This window comes from Apteryx mantelli, chromosome 5 (assembly GCF_036417845.1).
Source record: "Apteryx mantelli isolate bAptMan1 chromosome 5, bAptMan1.hap1, whole genome shotgun sequence".
Taxonomy (NCBI): domain Eukaryota; kingdom Metazoa; phylum Chordata; class Aves; order Apterygiformes; family Apterygidae; genus Apteryx; species Apteryx mantelli.
Window position 1 is genome coordinate 30,505,375 of NC_089982.1, and position 27,850 is coordinate 30,533,224.

The window sequence follows — 27,850 nt, forward strand, 5'->3', positions numbered from 1 at the left end:
GGTATGTGTTAATTAGTGTTGCTTTGATTTAATGTTTCTTCTTAAAAAAAAAAAAAGCACTCAGTGCATCTTTTCTTTTTTTAATATGTTTCCAAGATGCAAATAACATTCAAACAGAAAGCACTAATACCAAAACCAGAAATTTGTTCTTCTGTAGCCTCTGTATTCTATTGATAAACCTTCATCACATCATTCAATTCAAAAACCATAGGCAGTGAAGCTTTATTGCCTAGATGGGGGCTGCAAGCGTGGCATTTCTGATCCTGTTCTGAATCTATATTTTCTTCTTGCAAAATTATCTGAAATGATCAGACGTTGATGACTTTCTGAGAGAAGCTGTTTAACTGGAGTCTGGTAGAGAAGGAGGTTCCTTAGAACAACTGGTGGTAACAAGCATTTACAAAGTGTTTGGCTGACAGAATTCTCTATTAATCTGAAAACTTGTGGGTTTTTTTGTTATTATTCTTGACACAAAGCAAATAAATAATTGCTAAAAATAAAGCCAGAAGCATAGAAAGTATCTGGGAAGAGAGGTACAAGCAAGGAAGATAGTAGATCTGAATACTCAGATCAAAAGATTTTGAAATATGTTAGAGTATTGTGGAGGCATGTAACAGAGGAGAAGTAGAGAGTCATCAAAATTACTTCTACATGCTTCTGTAATAGCAGATAATAGTAAAGACCAAAATGTAATGAGAAAGCATAAATAAACCCCTAAGGACCTAATTTTAAACTGATAGTTCAATTCTAAGTTTATATGTAAGTTCAATTCTAAGTGTGTGTGTGTATATATATATATATATATATATATATATATCACTGTATCTAACATAGAAGAAGTGCTCCAATCAATTCAAAATCACAATTTCTCTAGGTTTTAGAAACCTCTATAAAGCTTTTTTGCACTTTGAACGTAGTTGTGAGTTGTTGTTGACCTCATGTTGCCATCTCTAGAAGGTTCTCTGGATCTATATGATTAACATAGTAATGTTTTTCTGAAAGCACTTGCAGATACCTTGACCACGAAAGACTTGTGTATAAAGACATGTTCTGTAGTATGCCTCTCCTTGCTTTTAACCCAAGCCATTTCCCAAAAGAGTCTGGCCTTGACACTTCCAAGTGTAATTTAGCACACTGTAAATTTAGCTGTACACTGTAATTTAGCACACTGTAATTTAGCACACTTTCAAATTTAAAAATAAAAAAGTACCTATTTTCATTAGTGTTGCGGAGTCAGGTAAACGTCTTCTCTGAAGGAGGAAAAGGAAAATTGTATTTAGGATGAAGCAAGTTTTACCTTTTGTAGTAAACTTTCTTTCTGAGTCAGGATGTTTGCATACCTTCCATGCCTCCCTCACCCCCCCTCCTTTTTTTTGTGATTCAAAAGGTAAAGTAAACAATTTGATACAAATAATTCCTCTAAGTGCTCCAAAGACATGATATTTTAATCTAAAAATCCTTACATTAGGGTCAGGCTTTTACTGTGATAGGTGAGAAAAATATGCTACCGAAGGATTATGAGAAGATAGGGAACACCAACAAAATTACATTGCCACCTACTATTTCTGGCAAAATGAAGTTCGATATCCTTACTTAGGGCTGTATTACTTTCCCTCCTTAGAACTCTATTACTTGCCTAGATGTGTATTAGCTTTGAAGGGCAGATGGTTGCATACAGCAGAGAGTTCTTTGCAGCCTTCAATGCTATTTTTTTCACTTCACAACTGAGAATATGTTTCCGCTGTATGTTTCTGATAGGTTTGTTTAAGAAAGATGACAAATTGTTTCTGGATAGCAATTTACATAAAACTGCATGAAAAGTGCAGTATAAGGCCAAAATGAGGGTAAGCTTTTTTTTTTTTTCTGTCTCGTGTGCCTCTAAGTAGGGAACTGTGGCATTGATTGATGCAACATTGTGAACTCTCTGCATAATTCATTTTTATCCTATCACTTAAAAAAAAAAAAGTGCTTATCAGAATCTTCAATATCTGCATGATACAAAAACACATTGATGAATTGGCACTGCCAATCAAAGAACTGAAATTTCCAGTACAGAAGTCAAATGTCACATCCTATATTTTAACCCTAATAATATCTTGTTTCTTTCTTACTATGGCTGACCAAAAAAAAAATAAAAAATTCTTTTTTCATGTTTACTGATATTCCAGTTATACCTCATTCTAAATGTAGGACAATTCTTCAGTAATTCCTAGCATTGAGTTGGGGGAGAATATCTGTCACCGATACAGGAAAAAAGCATTGTTTGGAGATTTACCTTCTAATAGTTCGGAGTGATAGTGACAAAAGCCAGCATTACAAATACTGGAGATCATTTTCATATTAGGCCTTGTTTTCAGTCTTTTAAATTTAGCCATATTTTAATCATTTTGGCTAAAAATGAACATGTTGAAAATTACTGAGATCACTTGGTCAAGCTAGCAGCAGTTAAGAAATGTCAGAACTAAGATTGCCTGTGCTACCATAATTTTAACTCCCGTGCATAAGTCCACAAGATTCTTTCTTCAGTAAATGTGCAGGGTAGATGTATAGGTCTGTGAAGTGTAGGAGACTTCTGTCTTTAAAACTCCTGCTTTGTTGGTTGCAAAACATAAAGATGCACAGAAAATGAAACAAGAATCTAGGAAGTCAAAGGAGTGTTCATGGATGTAGAAATGTTTGAGTAAGGAAAGAAAAGAGATATTTTGCAAAAATGCAGGTTGAGAGTGATTGAAGTACGTAAGGCCATTTTTTGAAGTTTTAATGATTGATTATAAGACAAAGTATAATTTGAAAATATCCAAGTGGCTGGCCAGACATTTCTGAGATGCATTTTGTTTGAACATATATTTAAAACCATTTTAAGGGCTCAAAAAGACTACCTCTGAAAATATTGTGGGCATATTTAGTATGAGTTGAATAAAACTAATTTTTATTTTGGGTGGGCGGGAGACTGAGGAGAAAAGGCAGGAAAGGGTTGACCTGAAAAAGATTTTTTTTTTTTTTTTTAGTAAGCAATGTCAGTCTTTTCTGTTAACAATGAGCTATAGTTCTGTTGTTTGTTCTGCCTTTAAAAGTATGAAATATTTTGTAGTTACTGTGTTGTCAAGACAGCTGGAGAAATTAGATGCTATCCTTTCATCTGTCACAGATTCGCTGTGAAATGCTAAGGCAGTCACATATATAAAGGTTTTCCTTTACCTTGAACACCTGATACCTGCATGGAAGGACTGCTGAGCTTTCAAGAGTACAGCTGATGTTGATGAGAGCAGTGCTTACAACCTATGGATGTATAATGATAATGCACACTAGAGTAACCAGTTCCTGTTCTTTCATTTTTGGGTACCCATAATGGATGGATATTTTTTATCCTAATCTCTTGCCCATCAGTTTCATGCTTTTTAAGTGATTATAGTAATTAAAGCTGCTTTCTGACTCTTCAGGCAGATGCCAACTGGTTTAATGAAGATAACCTAGTCAATGTCTATAGTTACTTGATGGGAACATGCTGAACTTAGAGTCAATGTGTGAAGTGAGACCTGCTTGGTTTCTGCCTGCTGGGATGTATACCTGCTTCCCAGTCCTGCGTGGGTCTTGCTGTTCTCCTCTGCGCCTCACCAGTGCCACCGCAGGGGGCCCCTGAGCTCCCTGCCCTTGCCCCCGCACAGGCCCTGGGCTCGACTACCTGCTGGCCTGGCTGCCACAGAAGCGATGGCCTTTTGACCTGTGCTTCAGGTCATACATGGGGGAAAAAGGCATCCAGCAGCCAGCTGCTGGAGCAATGGGTTCTCGCCCAGTACTGGACCTGCTGGTTTCCCCCGCTTAACCCGTGGTAGGCAAGGAGGCTTCTTGTCACTGGCTGCCTCCACCAGCTGTCCCAGGAGCAGGGTAAGCAGTGCAGCCGGTTGCATCTTCGAAGTGTTGGTGTGACGACAGGATGCATCGTCCTGTTCTTCAGGCAGCTCTGAAAATGAGGCGTTATCCAGGAATGTTTACAACACTGTATTCTGTGTTTTCTCTGTTTCCTTTCTCCAATCGTTTTGCCTGTGTTGAACATTTCAAAGTTTTTGCCTGTCATTCTTTGAGATGAAATATATTTTTCCAGATATACAAACTTCTTATAGAGTAGAAATTCCAGTTCCCTTACAGCATTAATATAAATTGTTGGAAGAAATACATGCGTTAATTTTTATGAAGCAGCCAAATACTCTTGAAATCAAGTCTTAATTTTACTATCCTCATATCTGTAATATTGCAATGTTTCACAAAAAAAGCTGAATAGGAAGCAAGAAAATGGAAGAGCTTTTCCTTATGTGTGTACCACCCACCTCTATGCTGAATGAGAGGGTACCTGTAGGAGAATGCAACTGAAGATTGAATCTGAAACCACATACATCTTTAAGTATAAAGGAGGTATGTGTTCATGTGCAATTTTAATTCTTGTATTTCCTATCTCCCAGGGTATTGATTTTTTCAACAGTAAAAGATTGATTTAATGTAGTTTTGTGTGTAATTGTGTTTAGAGTAAACATTTGGTAACATGACTGTGAGTATGTTGTGGGGGAAGGGGCCAGACTCTGTAATGCATAGCAATATGCAAAGAAGCCAGTTAGCTAGTTATATGTCCAAATAATTTAAGGTTAATAGTTATCATTTACTCAGTGAAGTTTCAATGAGTTTTTAACCAAGGTCACTGATACTCAGTTTGTCATGTGGATTAGTCGTGTTCCCACCAAAAGGGTGAAGATCGTAAGTAGCTCTAACAGTGATTACCAGGACCTTGGGGCTTCGTTTGTCTACTTCACTTGATATGTTTCCTGTTAACAGCACAACCTGAAACATCATTTTCAGTGAATTTTCTGACATCTTCCATTTTGGTGATCTTTATTAATTTATATTATTCCACTAATGAAGCTTCACCAAGAGTAACTGAAATGTTCTAATTATTTTGTATCAGATTTTGATCATATTCTGAGCCTGGGTAATTACCTCAGATTTACTCCTCTGTAATTGAGATCATAGTTTGACCTAATATGTTAATGACTTTAAAATAATATAAAATGATGAAACCATTTAATGAAGATTTGAAAATGGGGTCACCTACTTGCTAATATACCCAGACAAAAAGGTGTCTGATTTGTTTGATACAGGTAATCTAGGGAATGTCCATGGAAAAAGGCCAACTCTAGTATCCCTAACTGCTGTCAGAAAGGATGTTTCATAGAGAGATAATATATGAAAGAGAGGAATAAGCAGGTTGTTGTTGGCAGCAATGCAATGAAAATTCAACCTGGAATAGCATTTTGGCAGCTGGAATTTATTTCAAGCAGAATAAACCTGCAGGATCCCACCAGTTCGTAATAAATGACAGCAATGGTAAAACGCAAAGAAGATTGCCGTGGCGGGTAAGAGGACATGAAACACATACAATCTTGATATATACAGGTAGTGACATACCTGCTACTCATTCCAGGTATTAAAAATGATTCCTTTCTAGTGGGTAATCATAACCACCAGTGGCACCAGCACTATTTGCAGGTGTATTTTGTAACTGGCTTGTGCAGCAAAGACTGCTGTGGGTTTTAAGTCCACAACAAGGAGCTGCTGCGCTGAAAGGAAAAGGTCTTAGAGCAATAATATGCCTCTTTATTCTACTTCTAGAGTAGTGGAATAAGCTTTGAATTTTGGTCCCTGCAGTCTGGATTATTTATTTTCTTCCTCCAATGACAGGTCAGTATATAAATATATCGAAACTATGGGAAGAAAGAGACAGAATTAAAAACTTCCCTTTCCATCTGAATAGCCTGTCGTTACCTGTAGAGTTACCTTCCTTCTTGCTGTTCTCCTTTAGTCTCAGAAATCTTGCATTCAAGAGACAAGACATGGGGACACTAATTATATTCCCCATACACAGCAGTTTGGATACTGGAACGTGGAAATAGATTGGAATCACCTTGGTTTTAGTTGAACCAGGCCATCCACTTGTTCTAACACCTGCTAATCTGAAAAAATCTGAATGGAGGTCTTCGGAGGAGTACACATGTACAGACTGCTGTCTCTTGTGTAGAACCCAATACCTAAACTTCTACTACTGGGGGACCTGTAAGGGACTTAGTTTCAAGAAAACGTAATCTAGTTACATACAAAGAGCTGAAACTGTGAGGTGCATGTTTAGCTGCTTTAAATTTTGGTAGTTTGTCACATTCTCAGAAAAGAGAACCATAGTAATGAATTTTATATGAAAAAGATGCACCTACTGAATTTAGGAATCTGCATAGTGGAGTATATTTATTAAGGAGAAGCTTTTATACTGCAAATTTGGACTTCAGCTCCTACCATCAAGTTCTGTTCTAGATGCCAAAGCACTGTTTGAATTTTACTGTGACTTGCCAAGAGTCACCTAGGAAGAAAGTCTTTTGCTGAACAGAGAGCTGAATCTGGGATTTTTATGATTCCTGACCCGTGCTTTATCCAAAGTTTTGTAATTCTATTGCCTTTCTGTTTTCACGTGTGCTTTCTGATGCCCATATAGAAAACAGAATTGTTGTGTCTTCTTCCATTTCTTCTTCTTCCATCATTTTCTTTTGTGTTCGGATCTTTCAGATTAGATTTAATATGACTTTACAGGCTGGTAGTCCTTCTTAATAAACACAATCTAGTTTCTCCAGACAAGCTCCTGATTTTTTTTCTTCAATTTGCTATTTCCTTTTGCCCTATGGCTGTGTACATTGTGTTATGGCTGAACATGAATTGTTACTTCAGATAGCTCAAGAAATTAAATCATTTGTTTTCTTTAACAAAAAAAATCATTTGTGGTATGTTTCCAAGAAGACTGAAGTATAAATCTCAGTAGCCAGGGAAAAAGAAAAAAAAAAAAAAAAGCATTTGAAAGGTGTCCAGTAACTGTTCGAATCCTCCGATTTAATTGATTGCAAATTAGAAAACTGTATTAAAAACAGGTGCATGTTGGTCAGTCTGTGCAAAGATTGGTACTCAATCCCTGCTACTCCACTAGACCCACAGGATTTTTTCACAAGACACAGTAGTTAGTGATCTGTTCTCTGGAACAATAGTGCTTGTCCCTTAACTTTAACAATTTAATGAAGTCAAAAAACAGTCTGAGATGGATCATCCTTATCCTTACTGAGCTGATGAGACTGGGCTGTTTCCTTCATCTTGTTTACCTCTCTCATTCCTCCTCTATTATGCTATAGGACTCAAAAGAAAGGATGGTTTTGTGATTAAACTAAGGGCTTGGGAGTCTGACAATTTGTATTGTATTCCCAGCTCTGCCACAAACTTGACATAGCAGGATATATGCCTTAGCTCACAAACTGTTTTTTCTTACAAATATAGGAACATAATGATGTGTGCAATTGCATACCTAATTTATGCACATAGACATAACAGTGACCATACACATAAATGAGATATTTGCAGATGCAAATAGCTAGTTATGCATATAATAGACCAACAGAAACACACAGTTGTTGTAATTATACCCACAAACTATATGAATGAATGAACAGACACGTTATGAAAATCAGAACCTTGGCTACACTGTTCATTTCTACCATTTTTAAGACACCTCCAAAATGAGAATTATGTTCCTGTCTGTTATGAGGGTTGGCTTATTAACATTTGTAATGAGCTTTAAGATTATTAAATGGGAGGCACGAAAGATTGGCAATGTTTTATTTATGCCTGGAGGGTTGATTTACTTAATAGGTTCCTTCTTTTGGATGATCTTGGAAATTTACTAATTCTTACTCGATTCACAGTTGCAGAGCTTGATATCACAAGGCTAGTGAACCTATATATACGTGGGTTTTTTTCCCCCAGTCTCAAAGAGAAGAACCAGAGCATGGAGATAAAATGATGTTACTCTTCCAGTGCCTTTAAAGACATTTTGTAAAGGCCAGACCTTCTATAAATGTAGTGGACAGGGTGTAACTATGGAGTATGTTTGTTTGTTTTGTAGCTTCGGTTTGATCCCTCAGGTACTCCCTGTGCAGCCTATTCTGTGAGATAAAGTAGCAGCAGGGGAGAAAGTGAAGGCAAAAGCAGGATGTCAGAAAGAACTCTTTAAAGTAGATGTTCAGATGGTTGAAAAATTGAACCTGCTTGAGGTTTGTCATTCAGGGAAGAATTGAAACCAGAGCGCTCCGCCTAAGAAGACGGAAAGCAATGTCAAATACTAAGTCTAGCTAATCTCATGCAGGAGATCTGTGCACCTAAAGAGGGTGTTGATTCAGGATATTTAAACTATATATTTTTTGAGTGGTGTATTTTAAATGAATGTGTTTTGTGAGACAGTATTTTCGGAATATTATTCCTCCTTTCAGATTTTTTGAGTATTACCATGTCCTAGTAAGTAGGTAGTCATAGAGAATGACTGATGGCTCAGTCATTTCCATCCAGCTCATTCATTTTGATAGTTGCAATGTAAAGCTAAACATATTCCCAACAACTCTTTATTCAATAATGTCAAATTACAAGCAAGTTTAAAGACAATTATCCAGAAGAAAATATGGTAGCTGAAACAAGTATTTGTTTAATAACATGAATTTTTAATTATGTATTCACAGTTTTTTCTGATGAGGGCTGTATTCCAGTAGAGATGACCTTCCAATACACCCTGTGTATCTGGTCTACTAACTTTTCACTTTGGAGGACCTGGTAACTTTTCAAGGATCTCTTTCTATGGAAATAGTGGGACAGAAGGATGTGTGCTTAGCTTCTCCTGAGAGATAGTGGGATTCATTCGGGTTGCAATAGCCAGACCAAAGTTTTCCCAAGTACCATAATACAGATATAACTGTAATTATTGCCTTAATTACTGAGTCCAACAGTAATTTGTTTTACAGTAAATGATTTAGAAAGTTTCAGAAGATATATCTTTGATATGAATTTTAATGCTCTTTAGCTGGAACTGTGCAAGTGGTAATAGTATGTTTTTTTCTAATTAATTTCATTCAAGGTGAGTAAATATAGATTTGATACACTAATAAACAAATATTTGAAGGTAGGAGAAGACACTTTATCTGTGTTTTTTAAACTCTTCTTTAAGGAAGATTAACCTAGAAGTCAGTACAATAATAACTGTTTTTATTTTGTCCATTTTTTTCCTTTTATATCCACAAAATCCTCAGCTCATTTATTAATAGTCTAAAAGTTGACCTTACCATGTGGATCTTATTGAATATTTAACTATGGTTTTTACACTGATTAATTTCTGCAAGAAGATAGCTAACATTTGCTGTAATACAGGATATTTCAGTTACATGGAAGTTATTGAAAAGACCATTTTACTAGTTTAAATAATTCTAAATCCTATCATAAGAAAGTTTTGGGAGTATTAGGTTTGTATCTACTTTGATAGAAGTTTTTTTCTTAGTTTTCCACTGCTGCTTTGAGTGAACGTGCATTTTTTTGCAGTAAGCTGTTTCAACCATAGTTGAAATCCTGTTTATTATCACAAACAATGCTGGTTCAGCTGATGAAGTGGGCAGAATTAAAGGGACCAGGGGGGACAAACAATACAAGAGTGACAAAAAAGTTAAAAAAAATCTTAAAAATAAGGCTGAGGAAAGTAATAGGAATATGGTTCCTTAGTTTATCTTCAGGGAACAGCTTTTTCATTTAACTTTGGAATATTCAGATGGATTTTAAATTGTGTGTAACTGTATCTCCACAAAATACATCCTACTCATCACTACTAATGGAGTCATTTAGAAGGCTGAGAATCTGAGCTTTATCTCATAATTTTATAAACTTAGTTTGACTTCAGGTTTATGATGCACATTGAAAGTTGGACAGTTACTAAAAATAAATTTGTAATCCAGTGATAGGAAATCTTCAGAAGTTTAGGAGATAAAGATAAGCTCCGGACTGGCTCTTAGCTCATCTGAACTCTAGTGAATCTCACTGGTCTGGAAATCTGTATGGAAGTCTGAGAAGGTTAAGAAACTGTCCATATTTAAAACATTGAAGATGTCCACTGTCAGTCCTGACACTGACTTACTGAATAATCCTGAGTAAGCCTTCAGATACTTAGGTGCAATGTGAGCAGAATTTAGATGTCCCCCACTTGTATCTTTTTTCTTTCACAAGCTAATGGAAACCATTGTTTTCACCAGAAAAATTTCATAAACATGCCCCAAACTGCCATCCTGGTGGTAGGACTGAGAAGCTCAGGGCATATTTTGTTTTGGGACTAAAGATCTCAAACTGGTATCTATGAACAGGACATTTTCCTTCCGCAAGTCCTGAGCGGAAGTTGTACCTACAAACATGTTAACATTTTCACTCCTGGGCTGGAGAAGCCATTGGTTTTTGCTTCTTGCATTGTTAGAAAGTGCTCTAGCAGCAGAGACAGAGTACAAATGCTGGTCACCGCAATTAATGGTGAGGATAAAATCCTGTTTGGTTTTGAATAGGATTCCGAAATTCTGGAGATGTTTTAAGGCTCTTACAAAAGTACCTTCCTGCAGACTAGAGTAAGATATTCCCCCAATCCACTTCATTTAAGGTACCTCTTATTTTTGCTATTTGTGTTTGTTGTTTTAGGTAGATGTTTAAGATGCTACAGATAAATCTCATGTGTAGGTATCTAACAGTCTTCATGGGGAATATAACTGATTAACCATGGTTTGTCATTCCTTTCTGGTAGCCAGATGCCTAAAATATAGGCTTTAAGATATTCATTATCACAATATTTAATACCTTTCCTGTTCTGTCCCTTAGTTGTGACTCATCCTACTTTAAAATGATGTCAGAATTCTTATAAACAGCTGTAGATTTTGGAAGCTTCTGGTTCATGAATCATTTTGGGATTCTTAGCTAAAAGGCGTTTTGGCAGGAAAAAAGATGCGTTGTACGTCAGTTCTTCATTGTCTTCCTAGGTTTCTGCATAGTAGGACTACAGTATTCAAAAGGCCTCTGAGACTTACTGCCATAATAAGAGTAAAGATCAGGAATAGCAAATTAGAACTATTAGGAGAAGAACCTCAGTGCTATATTTATTTATTTAAGTTTTAATTACAGATTGAACTAGGAATTGAAGTGTAAAAAACACAAATTTAATCATAAAATGTAACAGGATTGTTTAACATCTTGCTATAGATTCAATATGTATTCACTTTGAATTTTATGCATATGTTTGCCTGTTCTTAGGCTATAAGAACCAGTGTATGTGTCTCTTGGATAAAATAAACTAATGAAAAAGGAAAATAAGATTACTTTTTTTGGTTTAAGCAATTTTTGTTGCATGTTTGTTAACTGTAATATTTGTTAATGAAGAAAGTATAGCCAGTATGTTTAAGATCTGTTTCTCTCTGAGAAGTATTAAGGTTTATGAGTAATGTCTTATTAGGAGGCAGGAAAAAGTCTGGGTATAGGCAAGAATTGAACAGCAGGATCTGAATCATTGAGAAATTTAATTGTGGAAGGGAATCTCAGTTTTGTAAATTGTGTCTGTATTGTGCCAAATAATAACTAAAGCAAAGCTATGGATCCTAAACCCACTAACTATGCACTGTGAAATTCTTAAGCAAATTCTACAGCTTGAGAAAATCTCTAGCAGAAATACAAAAGTCTTGTTTACATAGTTTCATGAGGTGATGCAATTAAGGTGAAGTGTACTTAGTATAAAGATTACAAATAGGCTTCTCTATGTGTACATGACACTTTTTAAAGGACTGTAACAAGAAGGCTTAAGGAGCAGACACAACACCTCTTTGTACTGCAATAATAATTGGCTTAAGAAGTAGACAATGTTAGCACACATTTGTCTGTGCTCTTTGGAAAATCTCTTCAGTCCTGTGAAATGTATTTGCTCCTTGATTAATTTTGTAGGTATTATACACACTATCACTTGCCTACCAAAACAAGATCTTCTTAATCAGATTATAGTGTGTTACTGAAAACGTCAGTCTGTGAAGGGAAAGGAACATTTCCCTGACAGGCTTTTGTGACGTCATCCCAGCAGGTAGTGACATTTTGAATGCTTGATGACATTTCTTACTGTAAATAGACAAGGGAAGTCAGTAGGTGCAGCGTTGCTTTACCTTTTGTAAAATGTCACTGCACTGAGGAAGGTGAAAGAACTCCTGCATATTTTTTTCTTGTTTCTGGGAAACAGAAGGAAATTACACCAAAAGGCTCATAGTATCCTATGTATTTCTTTCATTATTTGCCAAGATTGCTCTAAAGTAATACCAATGAATTTCAACTGCATGCATTGTTAGTTTTGGTAATAAATTGCTCTCTTACTTAAATTCATGCCTCTTTACACTTCTAATGCTCCTGACTTCAGCTCATAGAAAACACATCTTTTATAACCTTACCATCTGTCTTCCAGGAGTCACTTAAAAAAAAAAAAAAAAACTTCTCAGAACACCTAAAATTATTCCTTACCTTTTCTGCTGTATTTGCTGTATAGTATCTGAACTGATGTATTGTTAATAATTGGAATGATGCTTTCAATTTTGGCCCCTGTTCTTTTATTATCCTTTGCTCTCCTTGTTCTTACTTGCCTTGACTCGTCTTGCACCCAGATATTCACTGAGATCTCAGAAGAGTAATGCCATTGTGGTGTTCAGCCCTAGCACTTTTTCCTCTTTTGTAGACATCCTGGGACTTCCATGATAACAGATCAAAGAGAAGGAAATACAGTTATTCTCTGAGAATAGTTATCCACAAGAGAGAACTTGCAATACCTGCAAAGTCTCCTCCTCTGAAAAGCTGACCCAAATAGATCCCTGAATCCCACTGAAATTTGAGTCTACTGTAAAAACATTTCAGGAATGGTTAGGTGCAATATTTTGTTCCTAAAATACTTCTCCTAATCATATCTATCTTTCCAGTCTGAGCTGCAACCAGCTGGTTTTCATCCAGCTCTCCATTTCTGCCAGCTATTGAGAGTAGTTGGCACCATCTCTGTCTATCGCCTATGAAAAAGCAGCACAGAAAAAGATATAATCAGTATGTTAATAATAATGCCATAGCCCAGGGTCACTAGATGATCATTGCCAGTAGTTTCCCATCTAAATTGAACAGAACCCATGGATTATTCTGACCTCACATGGCCTTGTGTATCTGGTTGTTTAAGAAATACTTAACAAATATTGTCTTCTAGGACCAGTCTAAAGATTAGCTAATGCAAGGAAAAAATATCCTACGTTTGCTATATCAATATCTCTTTGGATCAGCAACACATCACCACAACAAGGCCACACTCCCAGACTGCTTTTGTCATGGCTCCGCCAGCACCTTTCTGTCTCACTGTCGCTTTCTCAGGTTCTCCCAAATTTCCCCCCTGAGTTTCTGAGCAGCTCCATCTGACCTGCTGCAGAACTCTTGTTTTCTGTTTTCTTTTTGCTCCATTTCCAGGATTCTAAAACATGCCCTGTTTAGGGTAGCTTCACTACTAGTGGCCAAACACTTTAAAGACTGCTTCTATAGTGTGGAAAAATAAGCTGCACTAGTCTGAGACCAAGAGGCTGTAATGCTGCATCTCAGTGCTGCATCTCAGCTAGGATGTTCCTCCAAGAAGCTATAATGTTTTGAGCTGTTTCATCAAGATGATGCTGTTGAACACCAGCTGTTCAGGTTGGGAATTTGATGCTTCTTTGGACATCTCTGTATTTCTTGTCTCTTTTGGACAGGCCCCATGTCATCATGATTAATACTTTGGTTTCACCACTTTCTTCTATATTTAGAGCTCTTCTTGACTACAATTAATCTTCAGTACAATTAAGAGCTGCCATAGCCCTTCTCCTGGTGTCCTTCCCTACTCTGCCAAGCAGCAACTACCTAATCTCTGTGCCACTGATTTCTTTTGCCAATAGAACATCTATGAAGGTTTATCATTTGTTCTTGACAGACCAGCACAAAGCTCTCCCAATTCTCATTGCTTTCTGATCCTACATGAGGTGTTGAATGTGATAAATTTGGTAGGCTTCCCCACTCTCAACTGACTCCAGCAAATACCTTCTTCTGTACACAGAGACTAGATCCCCATCACTTTTTATTCTGTTTTCTTGATCACTTTATGAATCTCTAGTGCCAGCCCAACTGCCTAAATAAAACTTGCCATGCAAGAAACACACCCTTGGAAATGTGTGTGTGGAGGGGAGCAGTGTGCAAAAGCAGAGCCAGGTCTTCAACAGCCATCTGGTCTTGATGAGTAGCCAGAAGTTTGAGTCTTTTTCCCGGTAGCTTTCTTATGGACAGTAGAAAATTTTTAAGATTTCTCAACCAGGAATTGTTCAACACCATTTACAGAAGATACAGGAGAGAAATCTCTGGACTGTCATATTGCACAGCTTGGAAAACTCTCACTGTGATTAGTACAATTTATCCTCATCATGTTAGAGTGACTGTGCCATCAATATTTAAAAGGGCACAAATCATCTTCCAAAGATGTGGTTCTGTGAGTAAATTTTGCACCCACTCACTTTGAGTGGGTTGCAAATATATTCACATATGCCTCATCACAACGGAGCAGCAGCATATATTACTTTTAAAGGAAGCTGGAATGAAGGAAGCAGCCTCTAAAAAAGGCAGATTAATCTCTCAGAAACTCCCCACTGGAACGTTCTAACATTAACTGACAGTTTCCCATGATCCAGGTAATTTATTCATGAAACTTATGGAGGTTAATCAAAAGTTCATATAATTGTAATAAACAGAATACATAATGGACTAATCATGCAATTCAAGGCATTTTGTAATTTATTTGAAATATCAGATGAAAATAACTAAGAGGTGTGCCAGGAAGCCGGCAAATAATTTGGAAACTGATGAGCGTGGCACACCTGCTGAACTATGAATAGATAACGTAATGTCTAAAAGTATATAGATAAATATAATAATGTAGCAAGTATTCCACATGCTTATACTTTTTGAAGGCTTTAAAATTGATTCTAAAACTCACATTGCCACCTTTTGTACAATCCATTTTCAGTTTAGTCCTTCAAAAGCATAACTCTGTGGAGTCCTCTGCTTGGAACCACACAGAGGATTAATTTGCCCCTTCTAATGTTTGAGCAAACATATAAATCAGATGGCATTCACAAACAAGGCATTGCTATAAACAATTTATTCTTGCTCTAATTATTAACTTTTGAAGATAAATGCATTTTTATTTTATTTTATTAAAAAAGTATTCTGGCCTTGACTCTTCTTGGGGAGAAAACTAGTATAGGTGTAAATGCCTTCTTGTTATGACTCTATCACACGTGCACGTGAAGATCTAGGATTGCATACACCTAGCTAAATGCATCCAGAATAGCCAAGTGTGAATGCAAATTAGGCCCACCGGCGTAGCACAAATGTGAACACAAAATAAACATTCATTAGTATTTGCTTTTTTTGCTTTTTTCTTCAGAAGGATTTCTTAGATATTAGTAAGAATGAAATCTATGCTATACAAACACACTGAGATTCAGGGTCCAGTAAAAAAAAAAAAAAACAACTATCAGCTACAGAAATGGTAAGCAGACAAAATCCAATTTCCTGAAAAATCATAATTTTCCCAGGATACAAAGTTGAGCAGCCTAATAAGGAGATCATACAAAAAGAAATATTAAACATTTCACAGGAAGGCATTTTTCAGACCTTTGTTGGAAGACTTTCAACAGTTGCTTTAATCAGTTTAGTCAATTATATTCAGGGAATTCACTTCAAAAGCACAAGAAAAATTCATGTTATGCCTTGTAAGTGATGAATAACTTCTAGGCTGTGTTCCTTTCTTAAACCAATACAGAAAAGATAAAAAGATTAGCACTTCCTATATCACCTTCACTTTCCAAGATTACCTTGAAAGCAGTAAGCAAAGCATGGTAGATTTTTAAACTACATAGGCTATTGTGCAAAAATTAGTTGATGGCTATATTTTGACTGCATGATACCAGCAGAAGTAATGAGTAGAGATCTTGTTGCAGCCTTCTGCTTCCCAGCATCTGGCAGAAAAGTAGGTAAGCTCAATCCTAGCAGGTAAATTCTTTTTTTGGAAGCAGCAGTCAGGCTTTTTGAAGCAAGAGGATAAACTTCTCTCTGAGGCAGTCTTTTTTTCTTTCTAACAGGCACTTTTACTTTCAGGCAATCAAATGTTTTTCCACTCTGTACACAAGTTCATTCCTTTCAGGCAGGTAAGCTTTTTTGTCCCTCCTCATTTCCCCCTGGTAAGCAAACATAACCTAAAAGAAAAGGATGGATTAAAGCTGTTTGCCCATAAAATTCTGCCTTCTTCCTATACTAGGAATTTGTCTTGTGACCTACTTCCTTAACACTTTGCTATTGAACAAGGACAAAACCCAAACGTCATTTCATGACATAATCCACTGTCAAAATTGGCACTAGCCAGCAGATCTGCTGGTGGTCCCACACAGATAACTACTGTGGAGTGGGCATATGAAAATGAAACTTAATTTTTTTGCAGAGAATATGGTAAGTCAGGGTTGAAGAGTATTGGGAAAGAAGGGTGGGAGACTTGTGCTGTCTCTGTCATGTCTCATATATTCTTGAGACTTAAGTCTCCAGTACTTGTCAATGACTTGTCAAGCTGGCATTCTTCAAAAACATTCAGTTAATTGGTGTCATATAAACATGTTATGTCTATTTTTTACAGTACCAGTAGTAGTTTTATTATTTACCTACTTCTCTGTTAATAATACTAATAAACATGTATGCACCTGTTTTGTAAGGTGACGGTTGCCGGTGCAGGTAAGTATCTGAGTAGAAATTAACACTTTGGAACCTTAGTGTTTAAAAAAATCATAATACTTAAGGGTTATAAGCCTGGAATTATAAAACTGTCATTCCTTTTGATGATTAATGTCCATTCTGTGACTAAGACAATTGTTTACAGGATTATTCTTTATAGATCCCTAAATACATGCAGCAGAATACACCCTTCTGTTTATAAAATACATTGTGCAAAAACAGTAAAAAAAATCCTGCAGACATACACCAAGTGAAAGTGCTATATGAGAAGCCTCACAAGCTTGTATTATGACATTGCTCTAAACCATAACATGATAGTACAGTAAGATTTCTTTATTTCTGTGTTTAGAGCCACTGAAAGAAAGCTAGGATCGTCATTTCCATTGCCATTTAGATTCTTCCAGATCTTGTGGTTTAAATACTATACAAAGATCTTGAAATATATTAAGATACTTAAGCTGATGTCCATTGCAGGTGTTTAAAAGTTAAATGCAAATGCCTAAATTCAGTTTTGAAATTTATATAACTTGAGGTGAAATTCTGTAGTCATTATGATTTTGTATTTTAGTGGGACAAAGACAACTTTTTTGAACTCACCAACATTGTTTTCCAGGCATTTGAAGTAGTCTTTAGGCTATTTTATTAACATTTTGTTCCTGAAAGCTCCCCTTTCTACAGATAATGCAAATGCTTCCAATTTCATAGGCACAGCCAGCTGAACACAGATATTCCCTTGATAGGAGATACATGCCCTATCTCATCTGCAGACGTTGATAGATGTCACTTAGCATCATGTCTCCTTTTTCACATTCACACAAGAAGAGCACAAAATTAATTTGTTTTTTGGCTTCCTTGACTGGTGTCTTCTTTGCAGCTATGTATCTCATCTTTTTAATATTGCAGCATGCCTGATTTAACATGCAAGGTGTCTGTAGGATACATCCCTCTACTGAGCAGATGGGAGAGTAGCCAGGACCAATGGACGCAATTAGGTTTGTGCGAAATGTCATGACTAAAATCACTGCAGTGTTACAGAGGACAGCAAGACAGCTGTGCAAAAGCCCGGAGTAACTTGTTGGTTGTCAGCAATAGATCAGAATATTTTCACTGTACCTTTGAGCACATGTACGATGTAGTACATTTCCTGGAGAATACCATGCATATTTAATTGAGCTCCTTGCCTAGTGAGCCTAACATGCCATATCAGCTCTTACTCAGTGCCCTGACACAATTCTAGGACATTATTTCTGTTTTTTTGCTTTACAGTTAATTCTTGTACAGTAACTACCTATTTCTTTTAGTCATTTACTGCAATATTTGCTATGGCTGCAACAGGTGAAAATAAACAACTTTATGGCTTTTGCAGAAGTTGGATAATGTCTCATGTGGGCCTGATATCTGGAGATAATTACACCTTTTAGTAGATTTACACTGCCCATTTTATTTCCTGTCACCTGGGGAATAATTATATGCTACCTATCTGCCTTTTTATGCTGCTTTATCAACTATTCTTTTTATTTATGTACAATGGAACAGTTGGGACCAGTAACTTTCATTTCCTTCATTTATCAAAATATTTAACTACCATACTCCAAGGTGAGTCATCATTAAATAATGGTTCAGGGCACTACTGAGGTTAAGCCTAAATCATTATAGTTGTTTCCCTTGCTCCAAACCCCCCAAATCTCCCTCCTGGCAGTGCAAAAACCTTGACAGCTATGGGCTTAGGTCACACCATTTAGTATCAAGGAACTGTCAGATCTTGTTTTCTTTTTGCTATTCTGCTCATTAGTCAAAGCAGATTCTTTGCTGCAGCAGGTCTGCGCACTGCATCCTAACCCAGTACATCCTTGGGAGTGTGATCCCAGGATGATCCACCATACAGGGTGAAAATATCAGTGCTCTGTCACAATAAGCCAACTGCAATATCTTCCTGTGTTCACCTTACACAGCCTGACAGTTTTGCAAGTTGCAATGTTAAAGAAGCCTTCAATTTCTCTATTTCAGCATTTTATTTATTTATTTATTTTTAGATAATGTACCTTGAGGAGTCAGGATCCTTCTGCAGTCCAGATATGCGTGTAGCAGTGCTTTCAATAGATGGCCAGTCCTTGACCATATGTGTTGCTTGTGGACGACTTAAGTCGAAGAATCATCTATAATTAAAAGGTAAATTGAGAAAATTTCAGCTTACGGAAAAGCATTTCTCTGTCTCCTGTAAATTATACAACTTAGTTGCCAGATACGAAAAAGACTGCATTAAATTGCAGAATCATGTAATTCCTATACAGACAGAAGTACGCACTAGTTACCTTTTTGTTTATATTGTATACAAGACTGAATGGATTTTGGGGTGTAGGTATGTATATATATTTTACATATAGAAATATTGCTAAAAGAACATTAAAACACAAAGTCAAACACAGATTTATTACTAAATATAATTACAAGGACTAAGATATGCTATTCAAAGTAAATTCACAATCAGCCCCCTGATGCATATGAATTATGAGGGTATGCTTACAACATACTATTCTTCCTCTTGACCCTTGATTCATCCAAAACACTGAGCAGATTATAGAATAATGAATATGCAGCTATTCAATAGTTTGTGTTTCTTTATTGTTCTTCCCAGACCTGCTCTACTGCTTACTGTCTCTTTCTCTCAGAGTATGTCATCATAAATTTTGTCCTAGGAGTTTCTAATATTTGTAAGCACCTAGTCCTAGTGGGATGCCTTGTTACTTCAGGCGCCCACCCTTTCCCACCCTGGGTAGTTCTTCAAGGTGCTGTGGTGGAGCTTCGCAGTGCTTTGTGGGCCTTACTTGGGAGGGCTTCAGCATACTTGCCCTCATCAGAGGGCACTCATCAGAAGAGCATCTATGTCAGTTTTCCTTTTGCCCCTCTTATAGCAGTTTAGCATCAGAATACACCAAAAAATTACTCATTATTGTCCTTGTAGCTCTTCCTGTAAGAGAGGGTGTTCCCATTTTATGGATGAGGAACTGGTGCTAGTGATTTTAATGGTGAAACTGCTGATTATAGGGTTGCAAGTTGAAAAACCTACATTTTTATTTTCCTCAGTATTATTTTGGTACATTTTATTAAATTTCAGAATAGCTGGAGCTGCTAATCAGACCTCAAGGTCAGCCTCCAGAATCTGATAGACACCCGTTTAGTGATCATTATGGAAAAGATGATTCAATAAAATTGGAATTCAAGGGGAAATGTGGGAGTCTGCCTGCAGAGAACCTTAGTTTTTCTTCTTGCAGAATACTTATTTATTAAACACATTAGGGAGACACATGCATTGCTATAAAGATTAGGGTTCAACTAATCAGTTCATCTTGGCTTGTACCTTCTGCACTGACCACCCAAAATGTTGAGGAAAATAATGGCTGAAGCTCTCACTGCATAAAAGCATTCCCCAGGTATGAGGAGCTATCCACTGTGAATGCGATTATACAGTCTGTGCCTTTATCTCTTTCCCCATTGTTTGTGACGCAAGATTTGTTTTACAACAGGTTACAGTAATCCTGAGCTGGTAGATAAAAACCCAAAGTGCTATAATTCTGTCTTGGACAGCTTCTGCTTTCTGTTGAGCAGAATAGATGTTCAGTGCAGGAAAATCTTGATCTATGTTTCCTGTCTTAGTGTGGAGCAGTTAGGATTCACTTACGTTGTTTTTTTTTTTTTTTAAATAGTTTCATTTTTAAAATTACTGAAGTTCTGATAATTCTGATAATAGTCACTTAGTTCATTACATAAAGGAAATGGCTAATGAAGAAAATGAGATCTGAAATGTATATTATGCAGTAAATTTAGAAAGGTAGCAGATCAACCTCCCAAATTCAATAATAGATATTCGTATAAATAATAATTTTTGGATATTGTTTTAAAAATGATTCATTTCAAATGACTTACAGTAGCAAACTATTACAATAATCAATTTTCATTCTCGTAGCAGCAAACTCATATGATTACTAAGTTCTTCTCATTCATTAATATGAGAAATAAATATCATTCTTGTTTCAATTTACTTTAAAGTATCAAAGGTGGGATTCATCTAAGCAAGTCTAAGCCACCTGCAGAAGTCCCCTTATAGCTGACAGCAAAAACTAGGCAATTCCAGAACATAATTCATCTCATCCTGAGGAAAGTGCCTAAAGTAGGTCAGATGAATCACCCTGGTGAAGTGACTACAGCCCTCCCTTCACTGCACAGGTGACAAGCTCGACTAAGGTGTAGACATCTACTCTGGTGTCACCTAAAATCAGTAAGATAAATCTTACTCTTAGTGTCTATATGTGTGTGTGTGTGTGTGGGGGGTCTTCTTTTTTTATTTCTCTCCCACTTTAAATTGCAGTTCAGTGCATCTAAATGATATACAATTGGGGAAGAGGGATCACAGAGAGATAGTTTAGGATATCAAAGTGGCCTCAAAAATCCTTTTGTTTACACCAGCACTACATGATATAACTATGTTAAATAGCTTTTGATCACAGCATGATATATCTGAGGGAATGATAAAATCCAAGTCTATGTATATTTGGGGAAAAAAGAGGGAAAGACAAAGGGAGAGAAGAAAAGCTTCATGGTTAGTGTTTATTTTTAATATTTTTTTAGCAGTCTGTGCTAATTCGTAGATGCAGGTTGGCTATGTGGCCCTGGAAAATTCACATTACAAAGGTGAAAATTCGCATTACAATACAAATCCACAAATGGTCAAAGGTCTACCTTAAAAAACAGGCTGACAAATTTAAAACTATTACCAATCCATTCAGTATTTGTTCAGTAACCATATTTGAAACATAATGTAATGCGATCACTAGAAAATCCATTACATCTACTTTGCTCCCCTCTTCTCCTGCCCTCCTGCTAATAGACATCCATGGTCTGGAAGGAGTACTGTCCTCCCCGAGCAGTAAATATTATTAATATTTACTTCCATATAGAAAGTAAATATTAATAATAATATCAACTTGATTAAATCAAAATTTTGATGAAAACATGAAAGGGATTATGTTTTCTTAACAGTCATTGGTCCCACATAAAGCAATGCTTTGTAAATATGTAGTTTTTTTCATAGATATCTGAACCTTATGTTTCAGGAACTTAATTACTAAACTGCATGCTGTAAATGAAATGAAAGTGGGATTAAAATGATCCCCTAGTACTACAGTTGTGATTGTTGAGTGTTTCAGGCTAACCTATTTTGAGAAATCATCATTGAAAGAAGAAGAACGGTAACTTTTCAAACTTATTTCAATAATAACCCCAAAGAGCAGCAGTCTTCAAACTAAAATATTCCAGATTTCCTTGAAAAACCCTTTTTAGGATTACAAAGAATGTTATTATAGAAAAGAATAAAATAAAATCATAAACTGAATGGAGGTTATAAATAGTGATCATGGGCAGTAAATCTCTGTAGAGAGGATTTTTAAGGGTGCTGGATCCTAAACTGAGCTGGAAGGCAAATATTATCATTTCTAAGGCAAAACCCATTTACAGAAAACAGTACAGATTAACATATGCTGCAAAGGAATTTGGCAACATAATGTACACTGAGTCACCGTTTGAGCTTGAAATTAAAACATGGCTGTCAGATCCATAAGAATCCTTTTTTTTTTTTCTCCTAAGAGTTCTTCCTAAAACAACTGAGGATGATTTTTTTTCTGATTACTGGCTCTCCAGAGCATTTTCCAGTCAAATCACCATCTACTTTCAGCAATAAATTATATCTACAGCTTATGGTAACTCTCCAGAAACAACCTTAGAATAAAAAGTGCCCTAACATTTATTTACACTTTAACAGTGTTCCTTTAACAGTCCTTTTGTGGAGAGACCACCCTTCATCAACAGTAACAAAAAGGATAGTCAAATCTACAAAAGTTTTTCAGCTAAGCAGGTCATGCCTTCTCCTGCTAGCTAAGCTAGCTACAGGATGCTTCTGGTGAAGGCAACATCTCTCAGGAAGGCCAGCAGTCTGCCCACAGGCTGTGCCCAGCGCTTTGTGCACCTCTTGAAACATGTGGCGTCATTCTTTGAAGTTTAGCAGTTTATATAATTTTATGAAGGGTAATAACTTTTAATTAAACAAAAGCTAACCGTAAATTTGCATCTCTTGTGCCAGGTTACCTTCAAAATCTTGTTTATGGGCAAAAAGGAAGCACATTCTATAGATAAGTACAGGCCAGCATTTATTTTTCATATAATTGAAATATTAAGAGTCTAATCATTATTGGTCCAGACCTAATTATTTCAGGAAAAGACAGGATAGTAGTACAGTTAAAACTGTTGCGCACACACTTCTTAGTGCCTGCCCCTTTTCCGGGTGTTATGCTCAGCCTTCCCCTGCTCCTCTGGGTCCTGAGATGGGCTCTGTCTCCCTGGTGCTGGCGTTGGTGGCGTTAGGGCGAGCCATCAGCATCTGGAGTCCTTCGCCAGGGCCAAAGAGACCACTTTTGTCTGGCTCCAGGTCTGCATTTCTATAAATGAAACGTTTTTGCCTGTGGGGTCTCTGGTTCCTGGGCCCCATCCCTTCTCTCCCCAGGCCTGCACTCCTCCACGCTGCAGCCTGCGTCTCCCCTCCTCATGGCCTCCGCTGTCGCACCAGGCCGGTATTTCTCTCCGCTACGTCATTGCATCAGAGCCATAAATATCTCGTGCTACATAGAGCAACCGCTTGTCACTGCTCACTGTGTAAAGCTGTGGTTGTAGCACACAAAAATAAACAAAATTAAAATAAATTAGCTGTAGACAACCAGTCAATTAGAAAAATTGCTCTTACAGCTAAACCAAGTGAAACAAAGCTGCAGGCAGGTCAGGAGAAGTTCAGACAGAGCAAGTCTGACAAGCCTCAGTCCTGAGGCCTTGTAAACTCAGTACAAAACTTTGGCCTGCTACTAGCAATGGCAGTGCTGTATTACAGGGCTGCGTGATACTTTACTTACTGTTGTTCAAATGTTTTTTGTTTAAATTGTCATTGTTTGATTAATGTTACCGCCGAGTAGTATCTGAGATACTATAAAATATATGTACCGTAGAAAATAATTATCATGTCTTAATGCTTTGATCATTTAATTTTATCAAAACAGACATGATCAAAGCAGCCTCTCTAGTTTGAGGGTGGCTTTACAATTCAGTACAGAATCTGGGCAAGTATGCCTCAGTTATTCTTACAGTCATAAAGAACATATATTAAAGCTAAGTAGGTTGTAAATTTGGTTTTACAGTTAAGCACCCAAATAAAAGTAGGATGATCTTCAGAGTCTGAATACAGGCTTTTCCTGTGGCATCCTGTCTCAATATCTGAGGTGACTCTGAAATTCCTTTGCATCATGACTGATAACTGTATTCCCACTTGTGGGTGCTGGCTTAAGCATTTCCTGATAGTATTCCAGTTCAGTGCTTATGAAAATCTGAAAGTAATTGCTTTTGCAATTACTCTTCCAAAATTATTAACACACTTTTGGGCTATTCTAAAATGTTAATTCTGTTTTTTTCCAAGAAGAAAAATTAAATCATGATGAACTGGGTAGTGGCTTTAGGTCTATAAGTAAACAGCTACTAAAACCAGTTAATGATCATGAATTTTCATTTAACACTTTCACCAGGATTTAAGATCAAAGACTGGGAAGCACTATGTAGATACGTTGAGATATGAAACCCCTTAAGTCTCACAAATGCGAGGCAGCTAATATTTCAACCTGCTCTCCTGTAGTAAGGTGGCATACATTATATGAATCATTTTCATTTTACTTCTGTCTGGAGATACTTGAGTCTGCTTATGTTCCTAAACGTGGATTATTTAGTCTGCTTACTTTAGCTGGACAAGCACTGTCCTGTCTCTTCAATAGGTTGTCTTAAAAATGGTGGCAACCTTATCTGTGCATAAAGAGGAGATTATGACTCAACTGTCATGTACCCGTAGAAATTGTCTGTCTCACCCTTTCTGTGTCAAGAGACTTTTGGCAGGAACATAATATTCCCTTCAAAATCAGTTTGTTCCTTTGCCTTTTTTTTTTCATATATTGCATTTATCTGATTCTCCTTCTTCCAAACAGTCTTCAGCCCTGCAGACTGATTAGATCCTAATTCTTCTGGCATGCTGTCAACTTGTCCTAGTCAGAATAACTGTTAGGCCTTTGCTTTTGCTACTCCTCTGCAATTTTGTTTCCCTTTCTGTGCTTCATGTCTTTTCTTTGTGATTTTCACCTATTTTGCCTGAAGCTGTCTTCTGACAATATGTTACCACCTCTCTCTGTGGATTAGTTCTTTGCCTGCCCAAGTAATTTATTTATGTGTTAGCTTCTTCTTCGCCATCATCCAGGCTGTTTGACTTTGTGTGTACTGCTTTTCATGTGCCTCAAATCCCTAATATGTTATTAACAATTTGAAACAGGAGGGCTTTTGTACATTTTAATGCAATGACTTAATCAAGCTGACTGTGTATTTTTAAGTGACTGAAATTCCTTGTGCACACACGCTGAGATAACACCTTGTGTGTGCCTGTAAAAGCTGTAGAAATGAATGTAGAGTTTAGTAAGAAATGTTGTTTTTTTTTTTTCCCTTGGCAGCTAAATGACATATTTAGATTACATGCCAAAATAAATAAAAATCAGTCATTAGATTATTATGTTCTATTCCTGTATTTTCATTATATATATTGGGGAGAAAAACAAAACAAAACAGAAAAAAAAACCCATAAGAAATTCTTTTCAATTTAAACAACCGTTCAAAGACTGATACTAGGATGTGACAGAAATTTCATCCCATGGCTCATCCTTAAACTCCAAAAATAAATAGAGAATCATATTCAACTCAGGATAGGGTTTCTGTTCCTTTTCATTAGCTCTTCTATAACAAGAAAGTATGATGAAGGCAGACTGTAGAAATTCAATAGCAGAGAGATCAAAACAACCCTATCTTTATTCTCCCCACACCCTGGAGAAAGTTAAAGTGCTAACGTGTTGGAATTATTCACTCTGACATATGTAAAATGTTGATGACTTGCTAATTATATTTCCTAGAAAACTAGTGGACACTGAATTGGTCAGACTTCTTGTTACCATGAATTCTAGTTACTAGAGTTACTAGTTATCATCTTTTTTTTTTTTTTTTTTAAGTTGAATCTGATTTCACATATGTTACCTTTCTGCTAAAAATATCTAAGTAGCCACATGTGGGACCCTAAGGTCTAACAATATTACTGAGTTTTGTGTGGGCTTCTTCCAGCTGATCCATAAAGTAATTCCTCTGGGCAAGATACGCCGTTTCCAATCTTGGCAGGAAAATGAACAAAAAGTAATTTTGTCTTGCTGCATCTTGTTTTCTCTCTATGGAATAGGTCTGGAAAGACATGGAGGCTGGAATCGGGGCGGATGCTGGCCCAGAGCTGGAAATCCTAAGAGATGAAAATTTTTGGAAGATGACCATTCAGAGCAAGCAAGAAGTGTTTCCCGCATTTCTGTGAAAAGAATTTTTGTGAATACTATGTGAATATTTTTCTGCTGTATTGATTTTACTGGTCAGTATTTGAAAGATTACATTCATGGATGAGGTATAAAAGCATGGAGGTAACTTATCTTTTTCCATCTTCTATTAATAAGGGGGATCTCTGTAGCTGTCTGAATAGCAGGAGTAGTGACCCGGTGCCGAGCCTTTCATCTTTGACTCTCCAGAGAGTCTTGACCATTTCTCTTGAACACAGACTTCACTAAAATCAGCTATATCTTTGTCACCTCCAGGCTGGGCACTAATGTACTTTCTGCAGAGCTTATTGCATGGTGAACATTAAATTAGAACTCCATAAACTTAATTTGCTTCCAGTGCTTCATTTGCTTCCAAGTGTAATTCCTGATATTGATTTTAACTTATATTTAACTTTTATGGTGGTAGTCACGCTTACCTAAGAGGCTGCTACTACTTCTCTGTTGTGAAACCTGACTTGAGTCTTAGATTTTACCAATTGGAAACAGCAATGTTCCTCTCCTCTGGAAGACATGTAAAGTTTTAACTTCATAAAAGGCATGCTTTGCAAAGCCTCTCTTCTGACGTTTATACACTGGGATTAGGGAATGTGTGTAGAAAAACAGCCAATTACTGATCTGATCTAACTTTTATTTATTTATTCTTTCTTTATTCAAACTTGTGTTTTGATCTTGAAAAGTGTCTTTTAATATGTTTTCTCATTAATGCATCTGTATTTTGCAACACACTGGAGACATCAGGCCAAATCCAGCAATTTTCTGTTCATTTATTGTTATTATCCTTCCTGATGACAGTGTCAAGAGAACAATTATTATGAGGTCTACAAGCAGTCTGTAATGACTGTCACCCGTGCGTCTTAGCTTTTCTAGAAAACTTTGGAAATGTCTTCATATTGCAAATGCTTGCACTTTGGTTTTCCTCTTAATTTTTTTTGCAGAATTTGATATATACAGACTCCTGCTCTAGACCCTTTAACTTGGTTTGCTTTTGGTAAGATCTGTTGAAGTTAGTGTCTACCTGACTACAGCCAAGGACTTTTTGTCCATGAACAAAACATCATTTTTTCAAACTAAAATTCAATTTTCTGTTTTTGGTATGCAGACCGCTACATGACCTTTAGCTGCCATCTGGCGTTGAGTTTCAGCTCCAGCATAAGAGTACAATGCATAGCGGAAGCAGATTCCCCTTGATTTTCTGGGCCTCAAGAAAGGACCAAATAATCCTTGAGTCAGGTAGGATGGCTGAGTTGGGCAAATATGTGGTATCCTCATATATAGAATAAGAGCAATCATTCTTCATTCAGTCATGTGGACATGCTATCAGTCAAGAAATTCTAGTTTTTATTTTGAACTTTCCTAGGGTTTTCTGAAACGTATGACTCTCATGACAGACTGTCAAACTCCCCAGTAGTTGAATTTTAAGTGATGCATGTGCTTAAGATGAAGTTCCTTCAAACTGGTAAATAAGTTCTGAGTTTTGTCAGTAATTTTCAATGTAAATAATATTAGACCTATTTTTATATAACAAGGTTTGTCCTAGAATGACACAAGACGTAAGAAAACCTAAGGATAGAAAGAGACTGAAATACAGTAATGATTTATGATATAAAGATTCATAAAGAAATCACTAGTGA

At 36.7% G+C, this 27,850-nt stretch overlaps 1 long non-coding RNA gene across 2 annotated transcripts in view; it reads left to right on the forward strand.

The window, feature by feature from the left end:
• LOC106491918 (uncharacterized) overlaps positions 1-26,506 on the forward strand; it is a 488,135-nt gene extending 461,629 nt beyond the window's left edge. For both annotated transcript variants that reach the window (XR_010884258.1, XR_001293830.1), the window contains 2 exons: positions 18,759-18,894; positions 26,075-26,506. This is a non-coding gene — a long non-coding RNA (uncharacterized lncRNA). The remainder of the gene's footprint in view (positions 1-18,758; positions 18,895-26,074) is intronic.
• The last annotated feature ends 1,344 nt before the right edge of the window (positions 26,507-27,850 follow it).